Source organism: Centruroides vittatus, unplaced genomic scaffold, assembly GCF_030686945.1.
Source record: "Centruroides vittatus isolate TY-2023 unplaced genomic scaffold, ASM3068694v2 contig_350, whole genome shotgun sequence".
NCBI classification, from domain to species: Eukaryota; Metazoa; Arthropoda; class Arachnida; order Scorpiones; family Buthidae; genus Centruroides; species Centruroides vittatus.
Window position 1 is genome coordinate 159,110 of NW_027122173.1, and position 14,093 is coordinate 173,202.

The window sequence follows — 14,093 nt, forward strand, 5'->3', positions numbered from 1 at the left end:
AAATATGATTTATGATGTTTAACCACAAATCATTAGTCACGTGGAATTTTAGAATCTAATATATTTAAAACGAGATTAATTATTATAACACCCTTGATAGTCTTTTCTTACTTTATTTAATATATTTAGACATTATAAAATTTGGAAGTGTATCAATTTTTGTGTCTATATAAAAAAAGCCATAGATAAGACAGTAGTAAATACAATCTTGAAGATAACAGGAAAAAAAAATTTATAGTGTGCTAAAAGAAAATATTTGCGAAATGTTTGCTTATCTCAGAGATGTTTCGAAATTTTCTGTAAAATTTTACTTTTTTTTTCTACTTGCTTTCTTTTTAAAATATTTTTACCCATTTCTTTTACAGTTTTTAAATTCTGAAAGGTTTTATGCATAATTTCAATTACATTTGGATGGTTTTGAGGTGTTAACAAACAATAAGAACTTTATATAAAAACACATGCCATCATTTTAAAAATTTAAAAACTTAGTACCGGGTTTCAATGAAATTTCTTATTGTAATAATTTATTATAACTTTAATTTTTTAAAGTATTTTCAATTAATTAATAATATAGAAAAATCTAAAACTCAAGCAAAGAATATCGAACATCTTTTTAAAATCTTACTTAAAATAAGAATTCGAATGCAATAGTTATTTATTTAAAGCAAAAAGTTTTGGATTAATTTTTAAAACTTTGATTTTTTTACTTTAATTGCGAAAATAAACTTTACCAGATTTCATAATTTTTTTATTAAATATTATATAAAATTAAACTAATTAAAGCAAACTTAATAAAACCAAACTTATTTTTAATAACTTTCTTTTAAATACTTGTTATAACAGTTTAATATTAAATTAAATTTAGACAAGTATCACTACTCAAGTTTATATATATATATATTTACCGTAAATTATTTACAGCAAGAATCAGTCTGTTATCTGTTTACGAGGTTCTGCAAATAGACTCTTTGAAAACGTTCGATCGAATTATTAATTTTATATTTGAATAAGTTTAAATTTACTATGATTGAATGAATTAAATAAGAAAAGAACAATGCACAGGTGCAACTTTTATGGACTATAATAATCATATAATTCCCCAATTTTTAGCGTTTACTTAATGGAACAATTTGTGGGGACGAGAATTCTACTGATCGAACTTCGCTTTCGTATTGCAGTAACGAAACAATAAATCTTATTAATGTTATTTCAATGCCTAAAGCAAAATCAAAGGTTATACCATATCAAAGATAAATCTAAAACATTTTTAAAAATTAGAGTAAAAGTTTAGAAAAATTAATGATAAAAAACAAAATTAATAGTTTGTTTCTTTGCATTGTTTAATTGATCTACAAAACTCTCAGATAGTGTTTGTGTATTATAAACGTTAACAAAAATTACAATAAAAATATCTTTAACAACAACATTTTCTTGCTGTGTGATAAATCAAATATTTTATAGAATCTTAAACTGAAAAATAGTTTATATGTTTATTCACAGAGAAGAATGTAAAATATTGTATTCCTAATAATAATGAAATATGTAAATATTCTATTTACATCAACAACAGTTATATTAATTTTGCAAATAATCATTGTATTTGGTGCAATTCCAAAAAACTCTCACTCTACCATCTGATACAGGATTGTCAAGGCTTAACAAATGTGCGCGACTCACTTGATATCAAACGAACAATTTAATGTAAATCACTCCTTGAACTTAGAATGAGTATCAACAAAGATGATAAAAAAGTTTTATATAAACTATATAATTACTTTATCAAAATTACAGAAATGTTAAAAAACCTAACTTAATGAATAGTTCATGTTCATTACTACTAAATAACTGTGATTTTATCTGTATTAATAACTTTAACGCTTTGATTGTTATTATCCAACAAAAATATACTTGTAATTAATGTTATAATGATTATTATTTATATATGTAAACTGTTCAACCTTTTTTGTGATTTTCCCTATTAAATGTTATACCTCCCCTTGACGGGAAACTCTCCCTTTTTGTGAATAAACGTTTATTTTATAATGAAATATGTAAAAATTCTTTTCCAATTTAATTCTGTTTATTAATATAACTTTAGAAAATTTTATTCTTTGGGATTTATTTCTGTATTTTGTTATTTTTTTTTTCATATTTAAAAAGCTAATGAAATAAAATTTCTAATGTAAATAAAAAAATAATTATAATTTCAATTATGATCAGACTTTCAAATTTTACGATCACCCTAAGCTCCTTATTTTAATAATGAAATATTTTTCAGCATATTAGGCCTAATTAAAAATATATGATAATCAAATTGTTATTTAATTTAATTCTAATTTAAAAGCGTCGAAGGAAGGTTAACAATATAAGATATAATCGTTAAAGTTTATATGAATATGTAGATAATTGGACTAACGAATAGTTTACTCGATGGCCTAAGTGGTTAAGGCATTCAGCTTACCACTCTTAAGGGACTTGGAATAGAATCCGAGAGAGTAACTTTCCAGAACTTTTTCATGGATGGTCTGTTCTGATTATATCAGGCCTTTTTTATATATCCATCATGACCCAGTCACCCCTATTGTGGGTCTGGCCGGGTCATGACGAAGATAGAAAAAAGGCCCTCTTAGTGTCCACAGGGCAGAAAAAGCCAAAAATAAATGAATAAAAATATTTTACTTATATTTTTAAGATTTATTTTATAATTACTAAGCTATTACCGAGAAAAACTCCTTAAAGAGCTAACATTTTAATATTCTATATAAAGCTTCATTTGTAATATTTTGATTTAAATATTGATTAATGAAAAAGATTATTACTCTATATCTTAATTTCAAATTGATTTTAAAAATTTATTTGCTATTTGAATATTTGAATAATTACAATTTTTTAAATCTTTTATTATTTTATCGTTATTTTACAAATAGTCTAAGAAAATAAGGGCTTTTTGTAGATACTTTTTGAATCTACTTTTCAAAAATGCTATAAATCGAATCTATAATTTTTAGCACTTAATTTAAATACAGTTCAATATTTTACTATATTTAGCTTAGAAATAATTGAAGAAAACGTGAGTTTATATAATTAGAATATTGATTTTATAAATTATAACTTGATTTTTGAAATTTAAACACTTGTTTACATTGTTTAAATACTATTTAAACTGCGGCTAAAATTTATGAGTTTTGAATCTATCTTACATGATATTAGATAAGTTACACAAGATAAATTATATATCTTAATCCAATAAATAAATAACTCTTCAACTACTGCAACACAATGGTCATTATCATAATCACTCCGATTCGTTGCATATAAATAAATATGTCGTGTTATTTTCCGCAAAACTGAGCACATTACTATCCGTATTCTATACTATGGCAATAATATAAACATTCAATAAACAGATGTTAAAAGAATCTGTTTATTGAATATCTTCTTACAGTATTATCATTATAGACTATTCCATAATTCACAGAATTTATAAAGAAGGGGCCGCCCATTAATTACGTGTACAGTTTAATAGTGGCAAAAAGCACTGTACATCATTGTACACGATGGAGAGGAAGGGGATCGAGGCATTGTCTACGTGGACTTGTTTTAATGGTATTAATGCATACGAATTTTTTTATATACGTACAGTACTTGCTAGTCATGTAAATAAACTGTGTTGGAAAATATTTGCAAAACTTTTTAAAGTCATTTTATCAATATTAAGGGAGTCCGTGAACGCTTTTTTGCGTAATTAAAGGGCAAAGAGTTTGCTAAAGTACTGTACTGTACTGTAGTACATCATCGTACACAACAGAGGAGAAGGGTCAAAAACACGTAATTAATGGATGGCCCCGTACAAAAGATAATTTTTTTTAAAGAACCAATAGTGTTAACAGGTTTATTTTAATAAAACTTATAAAATGATAAAACTATACAGTATATTTTTTCAATTATGATAATATGTCAATATTAATCATTATTTACCTATACTTTTTTAGAATATATTAAAATTTTAATTAAAGTGAAATATTTTCATTTTATATGATCTGTTTTGTATAGTTCTGCTTTACAAGAATGAATATATATATACTGTTTGCAAATAATTATCTATAATTATGATAATAAGCGAGATTAGTGATGCATACATTGCGTATCATGATATGTTTACTTTGATTTCAGTTTAAGAAAATCACAATAGACTGACATCTGTAGTCATTTCTGAAAAAAACGCTTTCGATTAGAATGTAATCAATATATCAAATATTCATGATGTATTTTGTAATTTTTTTCTCTTTAAAATAAAATTATTTAAAGAGGAGAAATTTTTACTGACAGGATATTAGACGAAAATCCATAAGTAAAGAAATGCCAGCAGAGTAAGAGATCTTTCCAATGGATCCCAAATGTACTTCAATTTGGAGAACATTAAGTATGATATTATGAATGAAAAGTAAATAGGACTAGAAGTTCTTAAGCATTATCGTTATAGCTATAATGCTGAATATTTACAATAATAAATAAACAGATAAAACGGTAAATTCACATAAAACTCACCACATAGATCTCAGTTAAAAATATTAAAATGTTTAACTTGTAAAGTATTTCTTTACAAATTACAAATTAAAAATTTTAATATTGTTAATTTATATAAATGAGTTTTAGGTGATTTTTTTTCCGTTTTATTTATCTTTAAAATATTTACGAATTTATTTTTTAATTAAAATCTTTATGGATTATTTAAGACTTTCTTACAATCATTTATCTTTTTTATTATTGTATCAATATATTTGTCTCTTTATATGTAGTTGACTGACAAACATAAGTCTGTTTATTCAATTTATCTCCAATTGTGTTTAATTTTTAATAAATCTAAAACTTAAACCATAATTTTTCGTTTAATTTATCTACGAGGATTTTTGAATTATTTTAATATTTTAAATTGATATTTATACATTTTATTCCGTTTAACCTTATATATATATATATATTAATAATTATAATTTTAATAAATGAATAATTAACTGAAATTCAAAAAAACCAAAACATTTAAAATAAACTTACTAAGTTATATGTATAAACTTATTGTACAGACTTATTTTTTAGTTATCTCAAATATATTATCTAAATTAAGTAATTAATTAATAAAAACCGAACTATTTTACTGACCTAATACATTTTTAGAAAACCAATAATCAATAAACCTAAACAACAATACTGTACAAGAATTTCTGTGATAGATAGAAACTTAGGATATTATCTGGAATGTTTATTTACTTTTAAAATTGAAAGAGTAATTAATACAATTTTGTGAAATAAATCGTATTTACAATTAATTTAATAGCTTGATTAATCGAAAGAATTGAACCAGTATAATTCTCAACGGTTTACTACAGTTTAGTGGTTGGTCTACTATAAAAACTCAAGCTTTTCGTTCAATAAAACTGTTAAAAAATATTTTTATAAATAAAATTTCATTTTTCTAAAAAGCATAGATTTTAATTTTTATTTGCGAATGATAAATTAGATTTATTGGTATTCCATAAAAGGAATATTGTATAAATATATTTTTATACCTGTTAATTTTTATATTGTATTTGATACAATTTTAATTATTATAAATTTTTAATAACTTTTTTAATCATAAGTTTTGAATAGAAACGAAATTTTTCAGCGCAATTTAGAGGAGAATTATTAAATCGCTATTTTTATTTTGTCTGCACAGTCTGTTAATTTTGTTGCATGCGAATTTATTGAGGCTATAATTTTAAATTTTTAGTCTTTTTGCAATTATAAAGCTTAAATAATTATAGTTTCGTTTTCCTACATCATTTTGTGAACGGAAATAAAATTCATGCATCACGAATTCTACATTTCAAAAAGTTCTGTTGATATAAATCCGAAGAAATGTGAATAAATTATATCTCAAATCTGCACTTGTTTTTAGTTTAATAAGTTTGAAATTTAATTTAGAGTTGTGTAATAAAATATCATTTATATAAAGAAAGAAAAAAATATATAATAATAATAATCTTGGGATTAGTTTCAAATATTTCGTTAATAACTAAAACAAGAATATATAAAAAGTAAATTAATAAACTATTATTCAAATGGTATCGTTTGTGAAAATTTAGTTGAAAAAGAATCTTATGTTTTAGTAAATAATGTGTTAGAAAAATCGTTGGCAGAGAGAGACCAAACTCGATACTACACATTATAGTTGCTGCCGACTGCACTACACATTATCCATGTAATAAATGTGTCACCAAATGACAAAAGTTTTTTGTCAATAATAATATATGACGATAAATAAATAAAAAGTAAAGAATAGCTTTAGATATAAGAATTCTCAAGCAGAAATGCATAATTATATGTATATAGGCCTATATTTGATTTATATTTACAGAAAGCATAATTAATTTTATTAAAAATATCATTAATTGCATCATTTATATCAAATTTGAAAATTCTTAAATTCTTTGATGAGGAAAGATTTCACATTAATGATTAAAAAAAAGTATAGAAAAATTTTTGAACCGTAAATCTTTATCGCTTCAAATTTTAATTGAATATAAAATATTTAAAAAATACATTCATAGATAAACATATGAATATAAGTTGTATTATGAAAGCTATACATAGAAAACACAATAAAAAATATAGTTGATTACGGTTACTTTAGTGCATTAGAAGAAAAGAAGACAATTAAATAAATTTTATTTTTGACAAGTAAATTAAATAATTTATTTATATTTAATCTCATTTTATTATATTTTTCTGATTTGAAGTGAAATATTTTAATAATGGAAAAGATGCAACAGACATCATGATTTTTAATACATTTTTAATACAGAAGTAAAATAGTTAATTACTTGTTAAAGAATGAATTCAAAGTTAAAAGAGTATTAATATTTATTTACTTAAAGTATCCTTTAAATACGACTTATATTAAACGCGACCAAAAGCAACATAATAAAATAGCGTTAACGTTTGCTAAATTAGATATTCATAGATATGAAATAATGTAAACAGTTATCTATTTAAATTGAAATACCTTCTGTAAATAGCAACTAACGTCGAGAGAAAATTTAATTTAAACGACAGAACATAAAAATAAACTAAGAATACTTTAAATTTTGAATTGCTGTTTGGCTTGCTAGTACTGTACAGTACGGTACATCATTTGACCATTTCTTTTCTCCCCATTGGACTGCGAATTCTTAGTCATCCATAGACCGATTCAACTCAATAAACACACTGATTCATTGTGGTGAGGGATAAAAGCGGTCCAGCATTGTGCTGACCACTTCGTCGTTCCTTTTCATCTTTTAAGCGAAGGAGAAGCGATCCCATCGATTTACAATATCCATCTCACTTCATTATTTACTTGCATGTGTACTAAAAAGAAATTATACTCGATCAAGATTTAATTGAGTGTTAATTGATCATTAGAATAATATAAAATATATTCATCTGGAAACTTTATCTGACTTCCTATTATAGTAATTATTGCTCATTTCGTTTTGGTTCTCACGAAAGAAAATTTAGTAGGCCCTCCACTTAACGGATCTCGATTTAACGAATAGAAAAAATTCTACCTTGAACGAAAAATTTATTTTCGGATAGAACACGCTAAAAGACAGATAAATGAGTCAATCAGTACGGTATAAAGTACTTAATTTACGGTACATTATAATTGATACTTATACATTATTTTAAAAAAATTTAACACATCCTGTACGCTGCAAGTCCGTCATTAATATGCGTTTTCTTAAAACAGATTTTCGGTAATAGCGGAACCACTTCTCGCCAATTAGTCCGTTAAATCGAAGGCTTATTTCATATAAAAGATGTTAAATTCACAAACAAAAACTTTGTATGAAAACTTGTAAATTATCGGTTTAATTATAAAAATTGTTTACGATTCGAAAAACTAAATTTACGGAATTTATATAATATATTATTATTTTATTTTTTATTAATTTTGTATATTTATATAAAAAATATTTAAAGTCAGTTCATTCGTAGTTAATTAAATACATCACTTATATACTATGAAAAATATAAAAACGTTATATTTGCATTGTAAATTAAACAGTCAAGTAGTAACGAATTAATAATTTATAACGTGTTTTACAATATAAGTAAAATAAATTTTTATTTATCTCGTTGAAAATGGATTCTCTAAAATCGATGTAGCCTACTTTATATCATTTTTGATAAAATCAAATAATCCAAAACATATTTTAACTCAGATTAAACCGAAAGAAGATGAAACGTTTTTATTTATTTATGAAAAATAATAACATATCAAGGATAACTAAATAAAAAAATATTTGGTAAATCTAGATTTTACATGAAAGTAAAATAAATTAATAAATAAATAATAAATATGAAAAATTCTTATATTTATTCTTAATTAAGAATATTAATATTTTCGGTGAAAAATATTTAATTTAAAATTTTTAAAAGGATATATATATATATATATATATATATATATAATATGCCTTACCCTCAGGCACACAATTTATGTAATACAGGGTGAGGCATGAGTAGCACACTTTTACTAGATGTATAGTATTTCTGTTGTTAACTGCTTTTTAGTTTTTTTCAGGTTAGATGAGGAAAAGCATGTTTATTCACTGTTTAAGTCCTAAAACAAAATAAAATAAAATAAAAAGATTAAAAACCAATTAACATTAAATGCGCAATACATTCGGAAAGTGCTATTTATGCCTCGCCCTGTAGAAACTCGAATTGCAACTTTATTTCTTTAAAAAATGAAAAAAAAGAAGATATTTCCATTTAGAAGAAACTATTAATTATGAACTAGAAGTACAGTATATTTGTAACGTGTTTCAGAGAAGCTACTTGATAGTCTATTCGAGTCCATTAATTTTCAAAGAGTAGTCGTCTATTGTGTAATTACATTTGAGTACTACGCTATCTCGTTTTCCGATAACACTAATAGAAATGATTGGATTTAAGTTAAAAGATTAATAACTAAACTTGGTTAATTTTAAAATATGTTTTAAACAATATTATCACATTTTAATTTTTTTAAGCATAAACTGATAATTTGTTTTTAATTTACAAAACGTACGCGATTTTTTTTTTATATTAAGTGAATTTCACGATTTACTCAACGATAAATTACTTCAGAATAGTGGCACTTACGTAAGTTTCATTGTTTAATTTTGTAACGATTATTTATTGATTTGTTTTAATCAGATGACGATTTGATTAAGTATCAAAATAAAGAGTTATAATTAAAAAATAAACCCGATAAATTAAATAGAATATCGTATAATTTTAAAAGTAAACAGAATGCACGGTATATCGTTTAGTAAAAAATACACGTAGGTTTACACTAAAAAATGGTTTTATTGATTTAAAATAATAATAATAATAATAATAATAATACGATAAATGTTCTTCGGGTTTAAAAATTATGAAATTAACACAGAAAAATATCAGAATTTTTAATGAAGCTCTTTGTTTTAATGAGCTATTTGCATAAGATGAAGCGTGTTATGAGTTATACACTTTAAAAATTCTGTTCAGTCACTTATAAACAAACCTTTACTGCAAATAGCGACTACAGTATTTTTTTTTTTTTTTTAAGTCTTTCGTGGTTTATTTTTGGGATTGTTTTCATACCAAATATATAATTACTTATAAAATTTTAATATGATACTATTTTATTAATTTTGTATAAAAATAGTTTCATTCAATTTGCTTATAAATATTTAATTAAAATATAAATAAAATATAACTATATTTTTCGACTTATAAAAATTAAATATTTCGTCAGAAAATTAATTTTGTAATTATCATATAATTGTTTTTACGTTAATTAGCGATAAAATATATACATATACATTTTTAAGTTTTTTTATTTTTTATTTAAATAGTCGATTAGTTCTAATATTCATGAAAATGCTTGTGATTTTATTAAAACAGTCAAACCTCTGAACGACGCCCATTGACGGGAACATAAAAACTGGCCGTTGTTTGATGGTTATTTTGTATGCAGTTTTGTTCAAAAAAGTAGCCGTTGTTTAGAAGTGACCGTTGTTGGGAGATGACTATTATTAGAGTTCTATTACTATATAAGTTTTTACATATATTTTGTTTAATATTTATGTATTGGATATTCCATTTTTTGTGGCACGCAATTGTTGAACAATATAAAATAGAAAAATGTTTCATTGTTTCAGCAAAGAGTTAATTTTGACTTTTATGCTTTATCGTTAGTACTTAATTTTCTGCAATCAATTTTGTGAAGTTTAAATTTTAAAACAACTGTAAAAGAAAAATTTACTTTTTCTATTTATCAAAATTAAATTAAATTAATTTAATTCTAATTATTAAGATAGGCAACTTAATCACCTACCTTTAGACCAAATTACATAATATTTATGCATTTAATTACCCAAGTTACGGCCCGATGAATCCGGTGTTATCATTTGGTTATAAATTCAGGCTTGGTTTATATTATGAACTGTAGAATAAATTGCAAGATTACATACTAAAATGCGAAACAGTTTTTGCTTTTAGATTTTTTCTTTATAAATTGTTATAAATGTCCGTTTTCTAATTAGTATTTAAATATCAATTATATTTTAGAATTTTAAAGTGTATTATTATAATATTCATTCCACTATTATATTTTTCTAATAAGTATTTTATAAATTAGGGAATCAACAGATATTGTAAAGTAATCAATTTTATAATTGTATGCTTCTAAGAGTAAGCAGCTAAGTAAGCAAACCAAGAGGATAATTTAATATGAAATGAACTATATCACTGGTTTGTTTAGCTACTTGTCACTTAGAAGAATCCATTATATATTAGGCCTATAAATTTATTAAATTATACGTACTGTATATATTTAATTATTAAGAATTCTTAGAGTTTCGTTTCGAATAAATAAAACTTTAATATATTTAATTTAAATTTAAATTTATTGTAAATTTTATCACGTTTTAGAAAAATCTTATTACTTTTCTGGCTGTTATAGAATAATGGTGGGAAAGTATTGTAATCGGTCAAATTTTGACCCTCCTGGTTTTTTACGTTTCACGACGTCCTCTGATTAAAAAAGTTATAAAAATCACAAATTACAAACAAAAATTCTAGAACAAACTTTCGTACGATTATGTGTGTTTTATTTTGCTTTATATATAAGGTCCCCATGAACCAAAAATTTGAAATTTGACAAGAATACTTCTATACATGGAGCTTTGGTTTACATGTTGGAGATGATAAGTCAAAAGGGAGGGGAGATAGAGGAATAGGGGATCATATCTCGAGTGGGATCAGACTTAATAAAAATTTTACTCGTATGAGTTTGAGCTTATTAAAAGCAATTATTATTAGCATTTACCATTTGTTTTTTTTTTTAAATTCACCTCCTACTCCCTAAAATAAGGCTTTTGTCTTGTTTCTAGTACCGGGAAAGTCGTGCAAGAGCCACTTTTTAAATATCCAAATTACAAAAATCTATGAAAATTTCCAAACAAATATTTTTAGATGAATTTCTATTTTTTTAAAAAAATGTTAAAACTTTATAATCATTTAAAAATTTTAAGTTCTTAAATTTACTGTTTTCTTCCGTTGAAGCTTGTTTTAATTTTATCAATACTAAAATCTTATTCCAGATAGTAGATTTAATTACTTTCAAGTAAGTTTCGTATAGATCTAATAGGCTATAATTAAGAAAGCAAATATTGATTTCCTTTATCATAAAATCTATAACTGGAAATCTTTATTATATACATTTAATTTATTATAAAATCGATAATTAAAGTTATTATATTTAATAACTCTTATTAATAAATTTAATTGTTACAATAATAATAATAATAATAATAAATTTATCAGTGATTATATATATCAACATTTTTTATAAATTTAATTCGAAAGTTTTTCATTGAGTTTTCATTATTTTATAATTACTATAAATTATAGGCCATGTGCAACTCACAAAAAATATATTAAAACATTTTTTCATATAATTTAATGCGAGGAATAGCCCAATTTTTAAAGCATAGATATTTTATATAGAAAGAAATAAATGAATAAATTGAATTAATTGCATATTATCAGTGACGTTTCTTGGTTAATGTTAAATGAATAATAATATAAGAGAAACTAAACGCGGGAAGCAAAACGCGACGACGATTGACCTTGAAATTAACCGCGCTTGCGTATTTGAAACTTCCGTTTTTTCAGTAGGAGCCTCTAGAATAACGTGATCTCCAAACACGGGATAGTTTGGGATAGTTTTTCATGAGGGTTTCATGTTACTGTTACGTTTGTGTACAGCCACTTAAGCTTAAATGGAATTATGTATCGAGTCAAATAGTTATTTATATGAATTATATAGTAATTTTAAACAGGAAAAAAATGCATAGAGTTAATATAAAAATTATTTTTAAAAAGTAGGATATATTCGATTCTCTTTATTTTAATTAAATCGTTTTGTTGCAAGATTTATAACGTAGCTATGAATAGTGCGAAACAATTTTTGTATTATTTTTTAATAGCATAAAATTTTGGAAGATTTATATATTTGGAGTTTTATATATTTAAATAAGAGAAAAATTATTAAGAAATCAATAAGATTTAATTTATTTATTACAAAAAAATTGGTATTAATTAAATTCGAAATTATATAATTAGTGATTATATTGTCATTATTCATAATATAATATTTGATTTTCTCGTATTTAAACTAATTCACTTAAAAAAATGATAATTTAGCTATTTTGCATGTATATTATTTCCAATTTTATAAATATAAAAAATTTTAGAACACTTAATTTATTTAATCTCGTTTTTAGTTTTAATTATGTTTACAATATTTATTTTTTGACGTCCACGTGGATTTGGATTCAAAAACTTCTCCAGACGCTCATTGGTTAAAAGTTTGAACTGGCTAGTGACGTCACATAAGTTCCATAGAAAAGTTCCTTTTAGAATTTAAAAAAAAATTATTGGAAACAAAAAATTTCTCAATGAAATAAAATAATAAAAAATGATACAAAAAAAAAACAATTATAAATTTAAAATTAAATAATTAATTCAAAATTTGAGAATTTATTATTATAAACATTACTTTTCTTAGGTTATTTAATATTCTTTTTATTGACATTTTCTTGAAGTTTTTTTATTCATTGTTAAAATAAAAATACAACTAATGAATTTGAAAAATTTACGAAATTATTCCATTTTATTAAATAAATTATGCTAAATTAAATACATAAAACTATTATTTGTTACCATTTAATTATCTAAACATAATTACTTCAAAATATACTCGTATATTTATAATTTAACGACATTTTAGTAGAAAAACATTGGCGTTAAGTGTTTTAAACATTAAAACTTCTATAAATTATTTATAAATTCTGCAATACTTAATGGAATTACATTAAAACTTCTTACGAAATTTATTAATTTCATTAGTAAAAATAATTATCATATCCGATCACGTGGATTTAGTACTTCAATTCCAGCAACAGCCATCTGGTGGTGATTGTTTAGATAAATTTATAGAAACAATTTTATATTTTTGTAGAATTAACTTCGAAATTAATATTTTCTTTTAATCATTAAATTTTCTAAATAATGATCGAAATATTATTATTTTGAAAAAATAATTTAATAAATGGCTCTACTGGTTTAGTTAAAAAAGTTTAATCACTCAAGTTAAACGATTTAAATATTTATGTAATTATTTAATGTTCTACTGAATTCAGAAAATAAATTACAAATTATTAACGATTAAAATATTTAATTTTCTAACTAGCACGATTTTAATGTATAAAAAAATTAATTAATACTCCAAAAATAATTAGTTGTACTTTATTAAAGTCCGAGTGCTGCCATCTCTTGACAATAACAAACTGCACTGATATTTAATTCTGTATAATTTGATAGTTCATATAAAATAAATTCAATAAAATGTTAATAAACAAATATTAAATAAATTCGAATACTTGTAAAAATATATTTTATTGAATTTCAATATAAATAATTTCTTTTATTCAAAAATAACATTTTATACGCGAATAAATTATATACACACAAAT

General features: G+C 23.2%; 1 protein-coding gene across 1 annotated transcript in view; it reads right to left on the reverse strand.

Annotated features, from left to right (window-relative positions):
• The window catches only part of vtd (RAD21 cohesin complex component verthandi), a 75,627-nt gene extending 74,486 nt beyond the window's left edge, over positions 1 to 1,141 (reverse strand). The window contains exon 1 of the mRNA XM_067269423.1: positions 906 to 1,141. The gene's annotated coding sequence lies outside the window, so the exon portion shown is untranslated. The remainder of the gene's footprint in view (positions 1 to 905) is intronic.
• Between the last annotated feature and the right edge of the window lie 12,952 nt (positions 1,142 to 14,093).